Here is a 22991-nt window from a genome sequence, read left to right on the forward strand (position 1 = left end):
CCTGCCTCTTCCATTTTTGTGGTAATGCTGCAATTAATTGGTTGTAATTTTGGGTAGAGCAGACATTTCCATATGTCTGTGTTAGCTGCATGTGTGACATTACTCCACCAGTCCTATTTATGATATCATTCACAAAAATTATACCTTTTTTAAACATTTCTTCGATAAATACAGTTTTTTTTATCAATTACTATATTTGAATTTAACCACAAGATTTGTTGTACTATTTGTTCCGTCCTTTCAGGTGGATTAAACTGAAATTGCAACCAACTTTCTAAGGCTTGTTTAAAAAATAAAGATATTTTGGAGATTATTTCCTTTTCAAGCAACCGAAAGTGAGCAGGTGTAATCTGAATAAAGGGAAAAAGGCCCTTCTTGAACATAGGATGAGACATTCGTACCAATCTACTAGAGAACCAGTTTGGATTTAAGTATAACTTTTGTATGACTGATGCCTTTAGTGAGAGGTCTAATGCTTTAATATTTAATAATTTCTGCCCTCCGAATTCATATTCGTTATATAAATAGGCCCTTTTAATTTTATCTGGCTTGCCGTTCCAAATAAAATTGAATATTTTTTGTTCATATAATTTAAAAAGCAGGTCACTAGGTGTAGGCAAAACCATAAGCAAATAGGTAAACTGTGATATGATTAAAGAGTTAATCAGGGTGATTTTCCCACAAATAGACAGGTATTTTCCTTTCCATGGTAGCAAGATCTTATCTATTTTTGCTAACTTTCTATAAAAATTTATTGGAGTGAGATCATTTCTTTCTTTTGGGATTTGTATACCGAGTATGTCCACATCACCGTCAGACCATTTAATTGGTAAACTACATGGCAATGTAAAATGTGTATTTTTTAGTGATCCAATACGTAATATGGTACATTTATCATAATTTGGTTTTAATCCAGAGAGGATAGCAAATGTATCTAGATCCTCTAAGAGGCCGTGGAGAGATTCTAGTTGTGGTTTTAAAAGAAAACATGAATCATCAGCGTACAATGACACCTTAGTTTTTAGGCCCTGGATTTCTAATCCCTTAATATTAATGTTTGATCTAATTTTAACAGCTAACATTTCGATGGCAATAATAAATAGATATGCCGATAGTGGACAACCTTGTTTTACTCCTCTAGATAGTTTAAAACTTTCTGAGATGTAGCCATTATTTACTATTTTACACCTAGGGTTACTATACATAATTTTTACCCATTTTATAAGAGATTCCCCAAAATTGAAATATTCTAGGCATTTATATATAAACTCCAGTCGTACTTTATCAAAAGCCTTTTCAAAATCAGCTATGAAAACCAGGCCTGGTGTCCCCGATATTTCATAGTGTTCCATTGTTTCCAGTACTTGCCTTATATTATCTCCAATGTATCGTCCATGTAAAAAACCTGTCTGATTAGGATGAATAATATCTGACAAAACTTTTTTTATTCTATGCGCCAAGCATTTTGCTAGGATTTTTGCATCACAACACTGAAGTGTAAGAGGTCTCCAATTTTTTAAATGGACTGGATCTTTATATATACCACTTGGGTCCTGTTTCAGTAATAATGATATCACACCTTCTTGTTGCGTGTCTGATAATCTATCATTTATATAGGAGTGGTTAAAACAAGCTAATAATGGTCCTTTGAGTATATCAAAAAAATGTTTGTATACTTCCACTGGTATGCCATCCAGTCCTGGAGTTTTCCCATCCTTAAAGGCCCCAATTGCATCAAGTAGTTCCTCCTCTGTAATTAGGCCTTCACATGAGTCTTTCTGTACAGATGTTAATTTTACATTATTATTAGGGAAAAAATCCATACAATTAGTTTCAGTTAGTGGAGATGGAGGAGCCTGAAACGAAAATATATTCTTAAAGTACTTTACTTCCTCTTTCAAAATATCATTTGGTGAATCATGCGTGACTCCATCATTTGTAACAAGTTTTAATACGTTTTTTTTGGTAGCATTTCTATATTGAAGATTGAAAAAGAATTTGGTGCATTTTTCCCCATATTCCATCCAGTTCGCTTTATTTTTGTAATATATTACACTGGATCTTTCTTGAATAAGTTCCTCCATTTCTTTTTGTTTTTCCTCTAACTTATTCTGTGCCTCTATGGTACCGTTTTTATTGTTATCTAACTGTACTGTTAGTCCTTCAATTTCCTTTGTTAATATGGACTCTTTTGATCGAAATTGCTTTTGTTTTATAGATGAGTACTGAATTGCATGGCCTCTAAAGGCACACTTAAAAGTGTCCCATACAATATGGGGATCTGCTGTACCTATGTTATGTCTAAAAAAGTCAGTTATAAATTCTTCTGTCCTAGTTCTAAACAATTTATCATCTAGTAGGCTTTGATTAAATTTCCAATATCCTCGCCCACGTGGAAATTCTGTAAGAGTAATATATATGCCAATTATGTGATGGTCCGACCGCATTCTGTCCCCTATCAAACACTTTTTAACTTTTGGTGCCAGAGAGAATGATATAAGAAAGTAGTCAAGGCGACTAGCTTGATTAAGCCTCCGCCATGTATATCTCACTAGGTCAGGGTATTTAAGTCTCCATATATCCACTAATTCCAATATATCCATGACATTCCTGATTTCCTTAAGTGCCTGAGGGTGATAGTTTGTAGTGTGATTTCCTTTCCGGTCCATAGAGGTATTTAAGACCGTATTAAAATCTCCCACTATAATAATAGAGTCTAGTGTTGCTTGTAGAGTTGATACATTCTTATATATATTGTCAAAGAAGCTTGGATCATCATTATTCGGACCGTATAGGTTAATAAGCCATATATGTTTATTGTCCAATAACATATTTAAAATAATCCATCTACCTTGAGGATCTGTTTGGACAAGTTGCACATTTGGATCAAAGTTATTATTAATTAAAACCATCACCCCTTTTGAATTTCTTTGCCCATGGGAGAAATATATTTCGCCCCCCCAGTTCTTTTTCCACAAAACTTCATCTAAAACTGTCGAATGGGTTTCCTGTAAACAGTAGATATTATAATCCTTCTCTTTTAGCCAGGTAAATACTGATCGTCTTTTCTTATTATCTGCTAAGCCATTACAATTGTAACTGGCTATACTTATTTCACCACTTACCATAATGAGACACACCTTTCAATTATTTTTATCAAAATATATGTTTGTAAACGTCCTATTAAAAAGTAACATAATGATTGAGTGTCTATATAGTTGTACCATGACATTTGCATCTCCACTAAGCAAACCTCCAATTGGTCCCCACTATTCCACCCGCCAAAAGCCCCCATCTCGAGTTGGGTTGTCATCCCAATGCCCGGCAGACCACCCCCGACCCCCCGCATCGCACAGCCCCGGACCGACTGGGATCCATCCTTCGAAAAGTGCACACAGCACCATCCACCGAACCGAAGCAGATCCATTGCCAAATGCATTTCCATCGCCCTCACCTCGATTTTTATTACATATTGCTGTGAATCATCCTCTATAGTCCCTAACATCTTTTACTTCTTCCTTCGCAACAGTTGTGGGATACACACATACACCCACACACATTCAGCCCTTACCCCCACACAACCATAAGCTCACCCTCTCAACAATTGCACCATCCCAGAGCCCAACTCAAGATGGGTCATGATTTACAAATGTACTTGCAGTTGCAGCTGCATGAGAAGGCCTGCAAGACCGCGCAAAAAATGAGCATAAATGTAGAGATTTATTTACCATTGTCACATCCTAGATGATGGAGGTCAAATGTACACCTTCTTCCTGAAACACCCACAATACGGTCATCCATTTTGACCATGTTCCCAAGCATCTCCATGCAGTCCGATTGGTTTCGTGCCACCAGGGCCACAATAATATACCCCCTCTCTGAATGTCCGAGTGTGACCCCCTCCCCATGGGTTACTGCAGCTAGTGTTGCCAGCACTGCCACTGCCTGGGTGGGGGCACCCCACCGGAATCCCCACCGGCTAGGTACAAGGTCGTCAAGGTTCTCATTAGCAGCTTTGAGAATTTCCTTGTTTATTATGCTCTCCCTTTAGGGGGCTTTGGCTTTGCAGGACCAACCCTGCCAAGCAGGCTCAGAATCTTGAGGGGGCAGTGCTGCTCATGGTCCCTGACCTCATTTTGGCTGCATACAGACCGCTTACAGCATGCACATAAAACAGTTAGGGACTTCTCCTTAGTATCTGGGCCATTCATGTGGGTGTCTAGGGTATAGGGCCATGGACCGTACCATTAAAATAGGATAATAAATAATTAGATATAATTTATTTTAAAAATGTAGTTCCCCATGATAGGACAATAAATAAATAAGACGTATAATTCATTATAAAAGTATATCCATCATTTGAACAACATTGAAAGCCCTCTCATACCCGGCCCACAGCAATACACTGGCTCTGGGATATGCAACTATTTCATTACTCACTCACTCAACTTTCCAAACATAACAAATAAAAATAAACACACACCACACCATCCACACATACTGTGCCTTCTGTTTACTTAGTTTTTATCTTCACTATGTAGAAATAGTGCTTGTGTTCAATTAGTTATATGTGAAGATTTATAGAAAAGCTATATTTTGTATTGTATTGTTACAATCAGTAACCGGGCTTGAATTGTGTTTATTTTCCTCATCTATGAGAACTTTGTAATTTTTAAAATAACCATGGAGTAATCTTTGTGTCTCTGAACAACTGGTTATCAATATATAGTTTATCAACGACGAGAGCTACTCGTTTCGCTTTTAATCTATTTTCTTTGAAAATTGGATACAGAACTTTGCGCCGTTCTGCAATTTCTTTCGGAAACTGATCATTCATGCCAATTTTGGTCCCAGCAAGTCTTTTACCCAGGCTTTTAACCATTATTTTATCTTTAAATGAAGCAAATTTGGCAACGATTGGGCGTTCATACCTCTGCCCTCTCTGTCCGAGGCGGTGTACACGTTCAAGTTGGATCTTATTGATAACTTCGCGTGGAATCTGAAGCGCTGCAAAAAGGAACTCTCTAACTACAGATTCAGGAACCTCTCCTTCTTTCTCTTGGATACCTGTAAGTACCAAATTCTCTCTCATGGATCTAGTTTGTATGTCCAGTAAGCATTCCTTCAGAACGTTGTTCTCCTTTTTAAATTCATTCATTTCGGTTTCAATCTTATTGACTGTCCCTTTTAGCGCGTGTGTTTCCTTCTCCAATGTCGCAGCTTTTTCATCACTCATCTCTAGGCTTGCCTTCAACTCTTTTATATCTTTACTAACTAATTCAAGTATACCCAGTTTGTCATTTATTGATTTTAACAGATCGGTTTCGACCTTTACCATTGCTGGTGGTGAGAATATTAGATCATCAGTGTCGGTTGAGGAGTCACGTTTTCGTTTTTGAATCGGTTCCCCTGTCTTACTCTCCATCATGTTTGGGTGTTGCTTGTTTTCGTAATATTTGTCTATAAATGTCTCTAGTCTTAGGATTTGTTTTGTGTTATTATCCAGATTGAAGGTTATCACCCACCAGATTATTTAGTGCTAATATTTTAGTCTAATTTAGCAGATATTTCGAATATTATGTTTTATCTTGAGGTGCTCTACATAACTTCGTTCAGTCCGCCATTACCTTTACGTTACCTTTACGTCCGCCGCCTACGTCCTACCTGCGCCTACGTCCTAAGGTTACAGCCGTACAATATCATTCTTAACAGTGTCCTTTCTTGTCATGAGCGTCACAACATACCTCATCATGACACGCAGAACATTCACTGACATGACAACGAAATGATGGCTTTATTCGCTGCCACGGCAATCTGTCAGAGCGTGAGTTTGGGACTCTCCCCAATGAACTGCGAGCATGGCGAAGGGGGAGGACGAGTGGTTGCAAAGCCTTCTGGGAGGGTCAGTCAGAGAGAGGGGGTGTGAAAGAGAGTGGGGAGGGAGAGGAGGATAGAGAGAGAAAGAGCGAGAGAGAGAGGTGAAAGGTTGAAGTGTGTGTGTGTATGTGTGTGTGTGAGAGAGAGAGAGGGAAAGAGCGGGAGTGAGCGAGAGAGAGTAGGAGATAGACAGAGAAGTAGTCATACTATAGTAGGGGGAGAGGTTAGTCACGGAACAGAGGCCTCCAGAGACCAGTATGTTCACTACGCAGACAGATGTCATAACAGGACCAGTATGACAGTGTTACCCTAATAGTGAGCTGGGACTCACTGGCCCTGCAAAGTCATTTTGGGTCACAGATAAACAAACAAACAAACAAACAAACAAACAAACAAACAAACACACACACACACACACACACACACACACACACACACACACACACACACACACACACACACACACACACACACACACACACACACACACACACACACACACACACACACACACACAACCCTCTGTCTAAGCCTATGTACTGTCTTTGTATGTTTTGTAATAGGCAAGCTGTGATGATGATGATCAGCCATGTCCTCTTCTCTCATCATCACAGCAGATTCAGCTGCACTCTGAGCCCTCCACTAGGGTTTAACAGATATACACCAGTGGAGGATAAGGATAAAATAAATAGTGAAACATTAAAAAAACTATCATTTTTAGATCAAACTATACTAAATATATTCACGTCACCAAATAATTGTGTTTTGTTTTGCAATGAAGGTCTACAGTAGCCTCAATAGCTCTCTCTGGGGTAGCACCATGGTGTAGTTTCCGTCCTCCTCTGGGAACACTGACTTCAATACAAAACCTAGGAGGCTCGTGGTTCTCACCACCTTCCATCGACTTACACAGTAATTATGACAACTTCCAGAGGACACCAAGCACTGCAGTGCATAAAATATGGTGAGCAGTTGACTCAAAGAGAGAGAAATACAATAGTTGAACATTTTATCAACAAATTAATTTCTTCAAAAAGGAGAAGTGCGTGAGAGAGAGAGAGAGAAAGAGAGAGCTATATTTTGTTGTATTGTTTTTCTTCACTTTTGGTTTTATTAATTTATTGCCACCAGGGCCCACCGGTGTAACTGCTAAACTGCTTGCTGTACACTGTACTGCATGATTGTAGCGGGTTTACTAACGCATTAGTTCTAATAGCTATGTTGACTCTGACGTTAATATGGTTACCAGGGTGAGGGTTGGTACAAGGGTGTTTTAAATGGGATGTCCTGTTATTTTTCCTGCCAGTACCCCTGGCATCCATGTTATTTTTTCCAGTCAGTACCCCTGGCATCCATGTTATTTTTCCAGTCAGTACCCCTGGCATCCATGTTATTTTTTCCAGTCAGTACCCCTGGCATCCATGTTCTTTTTTCCAGTCAGTACCCCTGGCATCCATGTTCTTTTTCCAGTCAGTACCCCTGGCATCCATGTTCTTTTTTCCAGTCAGTACCCCTGGCATCCATGTTCTTTTTTCCAGTCAGTACCCCTGGCATCCATGTTCTTTTTTCCAGTCAGTACCCCTGGCATCCATGTTCTTTTTTCCAGTCAGTACCCCTGGCATCCATGTTCTTTTTTCCAGTCAGTACCCCTGGCATCCATGTTCTTTTTTTCCAGTCAGTACCCCTGGCATCCATGTTATTTTTTCCAGTCAGTACCCCTGGCATCCATGTTATTTTTTCCAGTCAGTACCCCTGGCATCCATGTTATTTTTTCCAGTCAGTACCCCTGGTATCCATGTTCTTTTTTCCAGTCAGTACCCCTGGTATCCATGTTCTTTTTTCCAGTCAGTACCCCTGGTATCCATGTTCTTTTTTCCAGTCAGTACCCCTGGCATCCATGTTATTTTTTCCAGTCAGTACCCCTGGTATCCATGTTCTTTTTTCCAGTCAGTACCCCTGGCATCCATGTTATTTTTTCCAGTCAGTACCCTGGTATCCATGTTCTTTTTTCCAGTCAGTACCCCTGGCATCCATGTTCTTTTTTCCAGTCAGTACCCCTGGTATCCATGTTCTTTTTTCCAGTCAGTACCCCTGGCATCCATGTTATTTTTTCCAGTCAGTACCCCTGGCATCCATGTTATTTTTTCCAGTCAGTACCCCTGGCATCCATGTTCTTTTTCCAGTCAGTACCCCTGGCATCCATGTTCTTTTTTCCAGTCAGTACCCCTGGCATCCATGTTCTTTTTTCCAGTCAGTACCCCTGGCATCCATGTTATTTTTTCCAGTCAGTACCCCTGGCATCCATGTTATTTTTTCCAGTCAGTACCCCTGGCATCCATTTGAATTATGCAATTATTACAACTGAAATAACACAGTGATTGGAATTGACTTCACTGAAATAATGAAATCATGAAATCATGTGCAGCTACTGCCTTTGTGGCTAGTCTTCAGTAATACTAATGTAAATGCAGCAATAAGCCAAATGATCCCCATCGGCCCAATGCCTTTTCCTTGTCAAATGACCCGTTGTATTACTATCTGGTCTAACTGACTCTGGGAAGGATCTGAGGTCTAATTCTCTGTGACCTGGAGCCCTGGGAGTCCACAGAAAACGGGCCACATCATAATTGGCTAATTGTAACTGTGGCTTGGAGGGTCTTCCTGTGAAAACAGAATCCAAATTCACGGAATCAAAAAGACAACAGAGCAGCAAATGAGCTGCAGGGCTATCAGTACCAAAGCATGGGGGAATTTAATAAAACCAAAACGGTACACCCAATTCTCTGTTTTTGCCTGCAGTAAGGCCTTACCATTGGTGTGTTGCTATCGTAAACCCCTAAACTTATTTTGTGGAAGTTTGTGGACGGTATCACAAAAATAATCTAACTCAGCTGCAAGTGGCACGTTTTCTGTCATAAAACTGTATAGGAATAAGTGCTTTCCAACAGGATTCACACAGTTACGAGTCATGACTCAGAGTCAAGGTAACCCAACCCCAGGTTACCCTGAGTAATCAAACATGGATGTGAGTGATGATCAGCGCTAGTCCCCTGGAGAGAAAGAGAATATTAACCTTGTGATTATATTACTGCTAGCTCATAGCCAAGGGGGTGTGTTAGCATAGCTTAACAATGTATTTGCTAACCTACAGTAGCTCTAAACACACAGGCACGCGTGCACAATCACATGTGCACAACTAGTGGTCCAGCACTGTATGGGCATATACATTACATCAGCTAAAAGCTAAACTGCTTTCTGGGGTTTCTTTGGTTGAACCATCTGCTAAGAGACCTCCCAATTGAACACTACATTGACTGTGCTGAAAGCTAGCAACCCAATGGACCTAATAATGTAAATGTGCATAACATGGGCTAAGCTTGTGGGCTATACTGCATTACATTTGCTTGAGCTATCTGCCGGTAGCAAAACTATCTGCATGTGGTCCACTGTGTGCATTGGTTTGCTCCAGCTCTCAGCTCAGGGTTTGATATGTGCAGCACTGTGGCTGACACCTCTGGGTTCTGTCTGTCTGGGTCTCTATGGCTGAACTGTCAGCTCTAGGCCTTGTCTCTGTTTAACACTGTGGCTGGCCCCGTTTCTCAGGCCCCAGATAGATGCCAGTGTGTGTGGTTGCAGTTCTGTCCAACCCTTGGCCTTGGTGACATTATTGTAGTGATCTATGAGGTTAACTGCTGTCTTCCTCCTTATATCACTGGGCGATACACACACACGTTGAAAACATATCCAGCATTTATTAAATGCCATTCATATTTAAGCAAAATGAATAAAACATGGGGCAGAAAAGCAAATGCTCATTTGACATAAAAATATATAGATACTGCCATCAGGTCTTTAATGAGCCTGATTGGTTGACTCAGCAAGCAGCTTCTGCCGCTCCAGAATTATACAGTAAAATCTTATTAGAGACCGTCTCCAGTCTGTAATGAAATAGAGAGATAGGTGTGTGTGTGTGTGTGTGTGTGTGTGTGTGTGTGTGTGTGTGTGTGTGTGTGTGTGTGTGTGTGTGTGTGTGTGTGTGTGTGTCACGACTTCTACCGAAGATAGCCCCTCTCCCGATTCGGGCGGCGCTCGGCGTCGCCGGTTTACTAGCCGCCACCGATCCCTTTTTCCTTTTCTGTTTTTTTTGTCTGTGTTCATTTTCACACCTGGTTTCAATTGCGGTTATTTCTGTGTCTATATAGGGTACTTGTTTCCTGCCTTATTTCCTGCGGGATTAAGCTTGTGGGGGTTTTGCGCTCATTGATCGTTGATATTTCTTGTTCTCGTATTTACGAACGTGTAGTTTATTTTTTGGAACTGAGTTTGTTCCTCCGTGCGTTTGGCACGAGTTTCGGTTTTGTTTTCACTGATCTGCTCTATGAACTGTGAGACCTTATATAGAGGGATCTGTGCCATTTTTGTATTGGTGGACTATATATTAAACACGCTTCTCAGTATCCCTGCTCTCCTGCGCCTGACTCCTACACCTCTCACCGAGACGCACCTTATCACAGTGTGTGTGTGTGTGTGTGTGTATGTCTGTGTGTGTATGTGTATCTGTATGTCTGTGTGTGTGTATGTGTCTATATGTATGTGTGTATGTCTGTGTGTGTGCGTATTCATTTATATTCAAAAACCAACTCCACCGCACAGTTATTATTCCATCTAATAGTGATAGCAGTGCTAGCTGTAGGATGATTAACTACAGGAATGACAATAAAAACATAGCAATTATCATACAAGCATGAGGAAAACGCTGGCATGTGTTGAGCTATCATTACCTCCAGAATGAACCACAGTCGTCTGTCTGGAATCATCAGGATGCCTGGGTGTGTCACAGGTGTAAACTAATGGCAGGTGACTGGGCGTGGCCTGGGAATTGAGCTGAATTTGACCGGGGGCCGGTTCAGGAGGATGTAAATGTTACTGTGCGTTCAGATAGATATATATTGTAGAACAGATAGGATTGTCTGTCAAGTGGAATAGGGAACCGTGTTAGCTCTATTCATTGTATTTCCATGTTCTGACTGTTGATTTTGTCCTAGAGGTCCACAGTGTATTACTGCAGGGATGAATAAAGGGCATAGAGGGCTGTGTGATGTCACTGCGTGGCCAGAAAACCCCTGATATGTTGAATCAGGTGTGTTGTTGCTGGGCTGTCTGTGGTTCCCCATTACCAGCATTACCAGTATGTTACCAGATGAGTCAGAAACTGGCCTTCCATTCCTAGAGGATTCAGCATTTCAGCTATTCTAAGAGAGCAAGTTCACTCATGTTCATGTCATGGTCAAATATTAAGCAGAATGGGAATGCATGAAGTGGCAATGTAGAAACACTGACTGCCAATAGGTACCGAGATGAGATCCTCAGACCCCTTGTGAGACCATATGCTGACACATGCACATTTGTGGCCTGCTGAAGGTCATTTTGCAGGGCGCTGGCAGTGCACCTCCTTGCACAAAGGCGGAGGTAGCGGTCCTGCTGCTGGGTTGTTGCCCTCCTACGGCCTCCTCCACGTCTCCTGATGTACTGGCCTGTCTCCTGGTAGCGCCTCCATGCTCTGGACACTACGCTGACAGACACAGCAAACCTTTTTGCCACAGCTCGCATTGATGTGCCATCCTGGATGAACTGCACTACCTGAGCCACTTGTGTTGGTTGTAGACTCCGTCTCATGCTACCACTAGAGTGAGAGCACCGCCAGCATTCAAAAGTGACCAAAACATAAGCCAGGAAGCATAGGAACTGAGAAGTGGTCTGTGGTCACCACCTGCAGAATCACTCCTTTTTGGCGGGTGTCTTGCTAATTGCCTATAATTTCCACCTTTTGTCTATTCCATTTGGACAACAGCATGTGAAATGTATTGTCAATCAGTGGACAGTTTGATTTCACAGAAGTGTGATTGACTTGGAGTTACATTGTGTTGTTTAAGTGTTCCCTTTTTTTTTTTTTTTTTTGAGCAGTGTATTTCATACCGTCCCACCTATTCTGCTCCAGCAAATCCTCCCAAATGAAGGTGCCACCAACCTCCTGTGATCTACAGTAACAATGGCTCAATGGATAATATGGGATACATTGGCTGTTGATAACCTACATTAGCAGTCTACCACCCACAATACTGGGACACCGCAGTAAGAAGAGCTCATAGACTTCCACTCATTCTATTGTTGCTAAGGAATTTACTGTAACCTTGGTGTTCCGGAACTGTGAGTATTATTATTTCATAGCATATGTCATAGAACAACATTTGTACAGTATTTACACTATGTGTACGATTACCAAAGGGTACCAAACCAGTTCTTATCATAATATACTGTAAATGACATAATGATATTACTGTACAGTATTACCAAAGTTAATTTAACAGATGATATTGAATTAGTTACCATCATAAGCAGCTAGGCTGACAGGCACCACCTGGTCTGTTAATGCTTGGCACTCTAATGTTTGGGTAGGGACATGAACCTTCAAAACTGCTCTTTAGAAACCGGGCCAATCGGGCTTCAACTGTCAGTCACAGGAAACACAGGAGGGAGGGAAGCGGGGGGATAGGGAGAGAGAGAGAGAGAGAGAGAGAGAGAGAGAGAGAGAGAGAGAAGGAGGGTGCAGATGAGGGATAAAGACATAAGACAGAAAGGGGAATAAATAGAGAGGAAAAAAAGAGAGCATAGATTGTCCATTAGCAGCGGTCTTCTCAACAACCAAACTAACATGGAGAAAGCCAAAGGAGGCGGTGCAGAGGGAGAAAGAGAGAGGAGGAACAGCGGAGGAATTAGAGAACGGAGGAGAGAGGAAGGAATGAGAGGATGAGAGGGTTTAAACGAGTGCTAATAGTTTTATAACTGTGGCCGTGAATCTTGACATGCTTTCAAAGGGTTGGGCTGAGATGACACATAATACGCAGCATAATTACATGGTGTCATTTAGGCTCTTCAAGCAGAGCAGCGGGAACTCTGTGCTGCTCTACTCTGATCTGTCAGAGAGAGGAGAGGAGAGGAGAGGAGAGGAGAGGAGAGGAGCGGAGCGGAGCGGAGCGGAGAGGAGCGGAGAGGAGAGGAAAAAAGAAAAGAAAAGGAAAGAGGGTTAATAAATAGTGGTGGCTGCCTATCCTCACACCAACACTGTTAACATCTAATTGAACCAGTGAGACTGCAGGATTGCTCTGATGTATCCATACCTCCATAGCTGTACACAACATTTGTTGTGTCCAGATTGGAAATTTGGAATGAGCCTGGAGCCTGTTACAGTATGTTTTCATAAGCCTATTTAGTATCCGTCACTGCACTCCTCTCTTTTGTTAATGCTAAAACATCTCAGTGATGATATACGAGACCATGCACTGAACATGTCAGAATGTGAAACAGATTTAAAGTGCAACCTCAACCTATTTCTCCAGCCTGAAACAGAAAATATAATTGATATTGCGTGTTACTCATTCCATATGCTGTCTACTACATTTAACTAAATAAAGGTGCCGGATGCAACCTGATTGCATTCAAATTCTTTCTGAAAATCAAGTGGATATTTGAATGCAGTAAAGTTGCACTCTTCTCTTCTATTCCCTCCCTGAAAGTAAGTCATTCCTATTTCCGACCCAAAACACAAAAAGGTCCCTTGGAGAGAGACATAAAGATCATACATATTTAACACAGATTTTCCAAACTTCTCCTTTCCTCACCTATCCCTCCTTGTTTACACCCAGACTGTATAAAATATTAAAAGCTTACGAGTAGTACCATTTCAAAATGGCTGACAGTTTTTGGATGGGGAACACTTTTTTACGGATACATTTTCTGTTTCCACATCCCAACACCTGAAGTACTACAGGATGGTGGAGCTGTTCATTTAGTGTGGCAGGAAGAAATACACCCTGGACGGTGATCTAAGGACAATGTTGTGCTTATGTTCTCCATGGAGTGGAAATCAGTACCATGGTCACCACCTACAAGCTCTGGTTCTAGTACTAAAAGATCAGCACAATGGACACCACCTACAAGCTCTGGTTCAGTGCTAGAAGATCAGTGCCATGGACAGCACCTACAAGCTCTGGTTCTACTGCTAGAAAATCAGCACCATGTACAGCACCTACAAGCTCTGGTTCTACTGCTAGAAGATCAGCACCATGGACAGCACCTACATGCTCTGGTTCTACTGCTAGAAAATCAGTACCATGGACAGCACCTACAAGCTCTGGTTCTACTGCTAGAAGTTCAGCACCATGGACAGCACCTACAAGCTCTAGTTCTACTGCTAGAAGATCAGCACCATGGACAGCACCTACAAGCTCTGGTTCTAGTACTAGACGATCAGCACCATGGACAGTACCTACAAGCTCTGGTTCTACTGCTAGAAGATCCGCTCCATGGACAGCACCTACAAGCTCTGGTTCTACTGCTAGAAGTTCAGCACCATGGACAGCACCTACAAGCTCTGGTTCTACTGCTAGAAGATCAGCACCATGGACAGCACCTACAAGCTCTGGTTCTACTGCTAGAAGATCAGCACCATGGACAGCACCTACAAGGTCTGGTTCTAGTACTAGACGATCATCACCATGGACAGCACCTACAAGCTCTGGTTCTACTGCTAGAAGATCCGCTCCATGGACAGCACCTACAAGCTCTGGTTCAGTGCTAGAAGATCCGCTCCATGGACAGCACCTACAAGCTCTAGTTCTACTGCTAGAAGTTCAGCACCATGGACAGCACCTACAAGCTCTGGTTCTACTGCTAGAAGATCAGCACCATGTACAGCACCTACAAGCTCTGGTTCTACTGCTAGAAAATCAGCACCATGGACAGCACCTACAAGCTCTGGTTCTACTGCTAGAAAATCAGCCCCGTGGACAGCACCTACACGCTTGGTTGTAGGGCTACAAGCAGTGGTGTAGTGAAGGTAAACACCGTTTGAGCACCTTTTCTTTTTTGCACAATAATTGACCCACTTTTTGCAGGAAAATGCATAAGGAGCGTTACTTTATTCACTGCGAACGGCGATCAGCGTTTAACTACCTGTTTTTTATACCAATACATCACTGGCATCTCCATAGGGAGCATCTACAAGATCAATCCCATGGTCAGAATCTACAAGATCTGTTTCAGTGCTACTAATCAAACCAGATTAGCTGAATCTGTCTAGGGGGGGGGGGGGGGGGGTCCGATCCCATCCCATATGGTCCTATCTGTCTAGGACCATATGGTGACCTCTGCCCCACGTGTTGAGTTGACTGACTCACCCTGCGATGCTGTCTCCGCTCAGCTACACACTGGGCTGATTCACACATGCACACACCTTTAATAGAGACGGTTAATTGGTTCATGATGTAACAAGCCCTACTGATGATGAATCATCGAGTCCACAACCCCACAAGGTCTAGAGAGAAAGAGAGTGTTACACGGCAGTTCAAACATGCATGTTTACAAAGAAGCAAGCATCCAACACACAATCATTACAGACACGCAGGGCCCAATACGCAGGGCCCAATACACGTGACATGCAAAATTCATCCATATATGCACACAAGCACGCACACACACACACTCTCTCTCACACACATAATCTTTTCTTACATGCCTCTCAATTCATTATAGTCACTCTGTTCCTTACACAGTGAACACTGCTGCTGACGATGTGTTTGCAGAGCTTGTTATCCAAGTTTTCCCCACAAAAGTTTGGGTGTGTGTCAGGTCACAGGGTGCTCGTGTTCTTCATCTCTGTTCAATAAAAGCTGACAGAGCATCAGTTCCCACAGCAGTTGGAGGTCAATTCTGCTCTCGACCTCCATCTACCCCTCTCTCTCCCTTCACATCATTCTCACATCCCTTTCTCTCTGCTCATCTCTCTTTCTCTCTACTCATCTCTCTTTCTCTCTGCTCATCTCTCTTTCTCTCTGCTCATCTCTTTCTCTCTGCTCATCTCTCTTTCTCTCTGCTCATCTCTCTTTCTCTCTGCTCCTCTCCCTTTCTCTCTGCTCCTCTCTCTTTCTCTCTGCTCATCTCTCTTTCTCTCTGCTCATCTCCCTTTCTCTCTGCTCCTCTCCCTTTCTCTCTGCTCATCTCTCTTTCTCTCTGCTGATCTTTCTTTCACACAAACCCATCCTCTGTTTCTCTTGTTCCATTGGAGTTCCATTGTCATTTTCTCCTGGGATTATAAGAGGGTGGAGCTAGAGAGTGAGAATGGAGTACAGTAAAGACTGTACAGGTAATGTTCTGTTTATGATAAGAGAGAGAGAGACAGAGACAGAGACAGACAGACAGACAGGCAGACAAAGTGTGTGTGGCAGTGAAACAACTGTGCCAGATCTTGCCAGCTGTGGGCAGCTGAGCTTCTCTGAATGCTGGCCCTGTCACACTGAACACAGACAAACAGACAGACAGACATTTCCCCAAGGAGGGCAGGACAGAAAGGCTGTGTACATGTGGTTCTCTTCTCTCTCTGTCTCTCCTCTCTCTCCTCTCTCTCCCCTCCATTCCTGACCCTCGCCCCTCTATCGCCCCCTTTGTTCTCTCTCCCTCATCCCTCTCTGACCTCTATCCACCCCTAAAACTAAAGTGGTGTTTTGTTATTCACAGGACAAACTGAGTTGACGTCACTTTGATGGAGGACAAAAGCAGGTGAGAAAGCAACATATCTCTTCAGTGATTGGCTGAGCTGTGCAAGGGGTGGGTGGGGGGGGGGGGGGGCAGTGAAGTCAGAGAAACAAAAGTACCTGTGAGTCAGAGGTTGAGTTTGTGTTGCTGATCACATTGTATTCTAACTCTGTACTAGGTGAGGTGAATCAGTATTATGAATGACAGTGGTCTGAGTGTTATGTGTGTAAGCCTGTACATTGAGTGAGTTAGTCCTGTTTGTTATTGTGGTGAGTCAGGGAGGTTGAGTTTTTTTCTCATTCTGAGTGCCCACCTGTTTTCCTCTCTCTGAACCAGCCCATCAAAATGGAAGGTTTTAGTCAGGAGGACAAGTGGCCCATCTCTGTGTGTGTGTGTGTGTGTGTGGGGGGGGGGGGGGGGGGGGGGGGGGTCCCTGGCCACTCAAAGCAGTCAATCAGGGTGCTCACAGCTGCTCTCAGCAAGTGAATGATTCAATAAGGGCTGACCCCCCCCCCCCCCCCCCCCCCCCCCCACACACACACTGTAGTGTAACCCTTTTCTAATACTACTAGGCCCTAATTTAAATGCAAATCAAATGCAATGAATTTTGCCTAATCATGTCAAATCAAAACATCATAACTCAATCTACAGTATCTGTAGCTTCAATCGATCAAATAAAGTTTTTTGAATTAAATTTGAGCCTGACACAAAAACAATCAACTAACTCAGTGAAGAGGAAAAACAAAGAAGCCAACACATTGTCATAATTTTTAATTACAAATGTATTGCAAATATAGAAATAGATCTTTTGTACAGAAATTGTGGGGATAAAACATGAATGTTGTCATCAACAACATAAGAAGAAGAAGAGAGTGAGTAATACAAATATTTCTCTTCAAACCACAGTATCTATCACCCTTAGGTCCTCACTGGCAAAGTGAAGGAAGGAGAAGAACACTAGAGATATTACAGAGCACTGTATACTGGCAGATCACACTGTTTACAACCATTGATACTGTGGTTAGAACAGTTTAGTCTGACCGGTTAAACACAGTTGAGGGCAGTTCCATCTGAAGTCCAGTCAGGTAAGGGATTGTATTGTTTTCCTATGGAGAAAATCCATGTTCAATTTCTCTCTGTTGGCTTGAATTTAGAATTTCTCCATTGGAATACAATGGCCCAAATGACCCTAAACCATGATCACTTCAACCATGATGACCTGTTAGACCATAATGACCTGTTAGACCATAATGACCTGCTAGACCATAATGACCTGTTAGACCATAATGACCTGTTAGACCATAATGACCTGCTAGACCATAATGACCTGTTAGACCATAATGACCTGTTAGACCATAATGACCTGTTAGACCATAATGACCTGTTAGACCATAATGACCTGTTAGATCATAATGACCTGTTAGACCATAATGACCTGTTAGATCATAATGACCTGTTAGATCATAATGACCTGTTAGACCATAATGACCTGTTAGACCATAATGACCTGTTAGACCATAATGACCTGTTAGACCATAATGACCTGTTAGACCATAATGACCTGTTAGACCATAATGACCTGTTAGACCATAATGACCTGTTAGACCATAATGACCTGTTAGATCATAATGACCTGTTAGATCATAATGACCTGTTAGATCATAATGACCTGTTAGATCATAATGACCTGTTAGATCATAATGACCTGTTAGACCATAATGACCTGTTAGACCATAATGACCTGTTAGACCATAATGACCTGTTAGACCATAATGACCTGTTAGATCATAATGACCTGTTAGATCATAATGACCTGTTAGACCATAATGACCTGTTAGACCATAATGACCTGTTAGACCATAATGACCTGTTAGACCATAATGACCTGTTAGACCATAATGACCTGTTAGACCATAATGACCTGTTAGACCATAATGACCTGTTAGACCATAATGACCTGCTAGACCATAATGACCTGTTAGACCATAATGACCTGTTAGACCATAATGACCTGTTAGATCATAATGACCTGTTAGATCATAATGACCTGTTAGATCATAATGACCTGTTAGACCATAATGACCTGTTAGACCATAATGACCTGTTAGACCATAATGACCTGTTAGATCATAATGACCTGTTAGATCATAATGACCTGTTAGATCATAATGACCTGTTAGACCATAATGACCTGTTAGACCATAATGACCTGCTAGACCATAATGACCTGTTAGATCATAATGACCTGTTAGACCATAATGACCTGTTAGACCATAATGACCTGTTAGACCACGAGACGTTAAACCATGTCACTGTTAAGTAATAGAACAAGAAGACAATTTAAGACCCAGCACACATTGTCAGTACTCAGAGTACATCATGTCTTGTTGATAATGTTTGGGTTGCTATGGAAAAAACCTTCAAAAAGAACGAGAATTAGTAAAGAGATAGAAAGAGCGACCAATCATAACTGGATAACACATCAGGCATGGGCTTAGTGAACGGGGAGAAACATTCAGAGTGTTGTTAATAGAAACCTAACACCATAGAATGGGACACCAGAGAAAGCTGTGTTCCAATCTTTTTCAATACATTTCCACCTGCAGTGTTTCTATCAGAAGCTGGTCTCCACTGTAGGAGCGCTCAGAGAGAGCTAGGCTGTGATTGGCTCATCTGTCTAATCACCCCATTCTGCCCGTTAAAGACCTGGAGCATCTCCATCCAGTGCTCTGATCGATTCCGGACATTTCATTTCCTGAATGAGGTGAGAATGGTGCTCCTGCCTGGCCCTATATCCGAGGAGCGCTGCCTGTATTCCGAAGCCTCTGAGCTTATCCCTCTGCCAAGAACTATCCTATCATATCCTGCTGGCATCAGGCATACTGCTGTATCAGATTATGTGTTTGGAATGCCAACCAGTCACCCTGGTGTTAATGAGCACAGAGAGCATTAGCATCGATCGGAATGCTGCCAGCGCTGCTGCTACTGTTTAATGTGCCCAGCCAGCAAACAAAACAGGGTTTCTCCACCGGAGCTGCAGGAGCGGTTACTGTGGACATCAGAGATTAGCCATCGGCGCTAATGGACTACTTACTGATCTGATTAGATTAGCGTAGTGATTCATTTCAACTTATAAAACAAAATGAGAAAAAAGAAGAAACCTGCACACTAATAAAACAACAAAACAGTCAAACAAAATGGCCACCGGGCCTGAAATAGCTCTTCTGCTGAGCTAGCAAACACCCAGTCAAGAGGTTAATTCATTTCATTTGTTTGTGTAATTGACGCGGGACAGCCTCTTATGTTTTTGGCACGGGTTCACCCTTATAGATAAATGCGCTGTGTAGAAATGTAAACTTGTGTGAGTTATGGCTTGCTGTCGCAGAGAGGAGATAATGGGGAGCTGGACCAGCGAGCGAACACGTCATTGACTCACGGCCAAGAAATGAAATGCACTCAACTCCCTCTGCTCCGGCTACTCACACCACTAACGACAGACTCAGGATCAGCTGGAAGACTACTCCCTGTGGTTCCATTTACCTCTCGTCATGACCATGAGATCAACTTAGCGTATTGAGCCTGCATGTAGAACATGCCTATAGATCTAATAGCGGAGCTAGCAGGGCGCGGGGTGAGTGGCAGGGGAGAGGACGCTGTATTGATCCCCCATGACTCATAATGGATGAATGAGGATTGACAGACTAATACCCTAATAGGACCCTAATAGGTTCAATGGTCTGCTTAACCCTTCTCATGTGCAGAGGGTATTGTGTGTGTGTATGTGTGTGTGTGTTGTGTATGTGTGGTATGTGTATGTGCATACGCTTGCGTCTCCTTAGTAAACACACCCTCACTCAAGCACACGCCTTGCTACTGTGTTCATAGATAATCACAACAGAATCGTGTTTGTGCGTGAAGTCAAGGGGATGGAGTTACCGTTGTCCATTGGAGAGAATAATCAGTGTCATAGAGAGAAAGAGAGATCCCTGCAGCTTTCCAAACAAATGGATGGAAACAACCCACAGGCCTGAAGGTTTTTTCCACAGCACACAACTCAACCCGCCTCTGGCCAGAAACAATAGGAGATATATAGCACTGCTAACTGCAGACAGTAGAAATACATTAGGCTGAAACTGAATACCAAAAAAACAGATAAAGATGAATGCAACTATTCAACATCGAGAGAGATTTAAAAAGAACGTCACCCTTAACCTAAATCTTAGAAATGAGTTTGACAAATACTGTATTTCAGTCCCTACGGTTCTGTTTGTTTTCACCATACACCCACTCGTTAAACACAACAATATATTTCTTCTCTTGAAAAATACAGGAAATCATGCAAATATAACTTTGTTTCTTTTTTAAATTCACCTGTTAAACTTCTCTATTCTTTAACCTCTTTAGGACATAGATAATCAAGTACTTCAAACTGTCGTCCCTTGATCCCGAAACCCCAACCCACCCAGAAGAAACACACAGACAGATCAAGCTCAGTAGACAAAAAGCCATACAATCAACTTTTTTTTCTTTTCTTTTTTTACAGTCAGTACAAAATTCACAGATATTTCACAGATTCTTTTAAATCCATACCTTCTCTTTGGGAACTAAACCTTAGAAAAATTGTATATACACTGCTCAAAAAAATAAAGGGAACACTTAAACAACACAATGTAACTCCAAGTCAATCACACGTCTGTGAAATCAAACTGTCCACTTAGGAAGCAGCACTGATTGACAATAAATTTCACATGCTGTTGTGCAAATGGAATAGACAAAAGGTGGAAATTATAGGCAATTAGCAAGACACCCCCAAAAAAGGAGTGATTCTGCAGGTGGTGACCACAGACCACTTCTCAGTTCCTATGCTTCCTGGCTGATGTTTTGGTCACTTTTGAATGCTGGCGGTGCTCTCACTCTAGTGGTAGCATGAGACGGAGTCTACAACCAACACAAGTGGCTCAGGTAGTGCAGTTCATCCAGGATGGCACACCAATGCGAGCTGTGGCAAAAAGGTTTGCTGTGTCTGTCAGCGTAGTGTCCAGAGCATGGAGGCGCTACCAGGAGACAGGCCAGTACATCAGGAGACGTGGAGGAGGCCGTAGGAGGGCAACAACCCAGCAGCAGGACCGCTACCTCCGCCTTTGTGCAAGGAGGTGCACTGCCAGAGCCCTGCAAAATGACCTCCAGCAGGCCACAAATGTGCATGTGTCAGCATATGGTCTCACAAGGGGTCTGAGGATCTCATCTCGGTACCTATTGGCAGTCAGGCTACCTCTGGCGAGCACATGGAGGGCTGTGCGGCCCCACAAAGAAATGCCACCCCACACCATGACTGACCCATCGCCAAACCGGTCATGCTGGAGGATGTTGCAGGCAGCAGAACGGCGTCTCCAGACTCTGTCACGTCTGTCACATGTGCTCATGTGCTCAGTGTGAACCTGCTTTCATCTGTGAAGAGCACAGGACGCCAGTGGCGAATTTGCCAATCTTGGTGTTTTCTGGCAAATGCCAAACGTCCTGCACGGTGTTGGGCTGTAAGCACAACCCCCACCTGTGGACGTCGGGCCCTCATACCACCCTCATGGAGTCTGTTTCTGACCGTTTGAGCAGACACATGCACATTTGTGGCCTGCTGGAGGTCATTTTGCGGTCCTGCTGCTGGGTTGTTGCCCTCCTACGGCCTCCTCCACTTCTCCTGATGTACTGGCCTGTCTCCTGGTAGCGCCTCCATGCTCTGGACACTACGCTGACAGACACAGCAAACCTTTTTGCCACAGCTCGCATTGATGTGCTATCCTGGATGAACTGCACTACCTGAGCCACTTGTGTGGGTTGTAGACTCCGTCTCATGCTACCACTAGAGTGAGAGCACCGCCAGCATTCAAAAGTGACCAAAACATCAGCCAGGAAGCATAGGAACTGAGAAGTGGTCTGTGGTCACCACCTGCAGAATCACTCCTTTTTTGGGGGTGTCTTGCTAATTGCCTATAATTTCCACCTTTTGTCTATTCCATTTGCACAGCATGTGAAATTTATTGTCAATCAGTGTTACTTCCTAAGTGGACAGTTTGATTTCACAGAAGTGTGATTGACTTGGAGTTACATTGTGTTGTTTAAGTGTTACTTTTATTTTTTTGAGCAGTGTATATGTGCACATGGAGAAAACTAAATGTTTTATGTTATCGTCATAATAAACTATACAAGATAACGGTCTTGGACATTCCTGAGCCTTGATTTGGGACAGGTATAAAAGCTCTGTGTAGTGTTCTCCTGCTCATGGATCTGAACCAGCAACCCTGCAGTGTAGGGCAAGTACACTAACTTCTGTGCCATAGATATTCAGACCTCTTGGCAGAGGTCTAGCATGCTTCCTTTCAGGGGCTACAAAGTATAAACAGTGTAATTGGGTGGCCAACCAGACAGATAGTAAAGAAGAACAATCATAAACAAATTTGACATTGAATCAAATCTGTGATAATTGTTGCTCAGACAGTTGGTGTGAACTCCGGACCCTGACTTGCCAA

Source organism: Salvelinus fontinalis, chromosome 34 (genome assembly GCF_029448725.1).
Source record: "Salvelinus fontinalis isolate EN_2023a chromosome 34, ASM2944872v1, whole genome shotgun sequence".
Lineage (NCBI taxonomy): Eukaryota > Metazoa > Chordata > Actinopteri > Salmoniformes > Salmonidae > Salvelinus > Salvelinus fontinalis.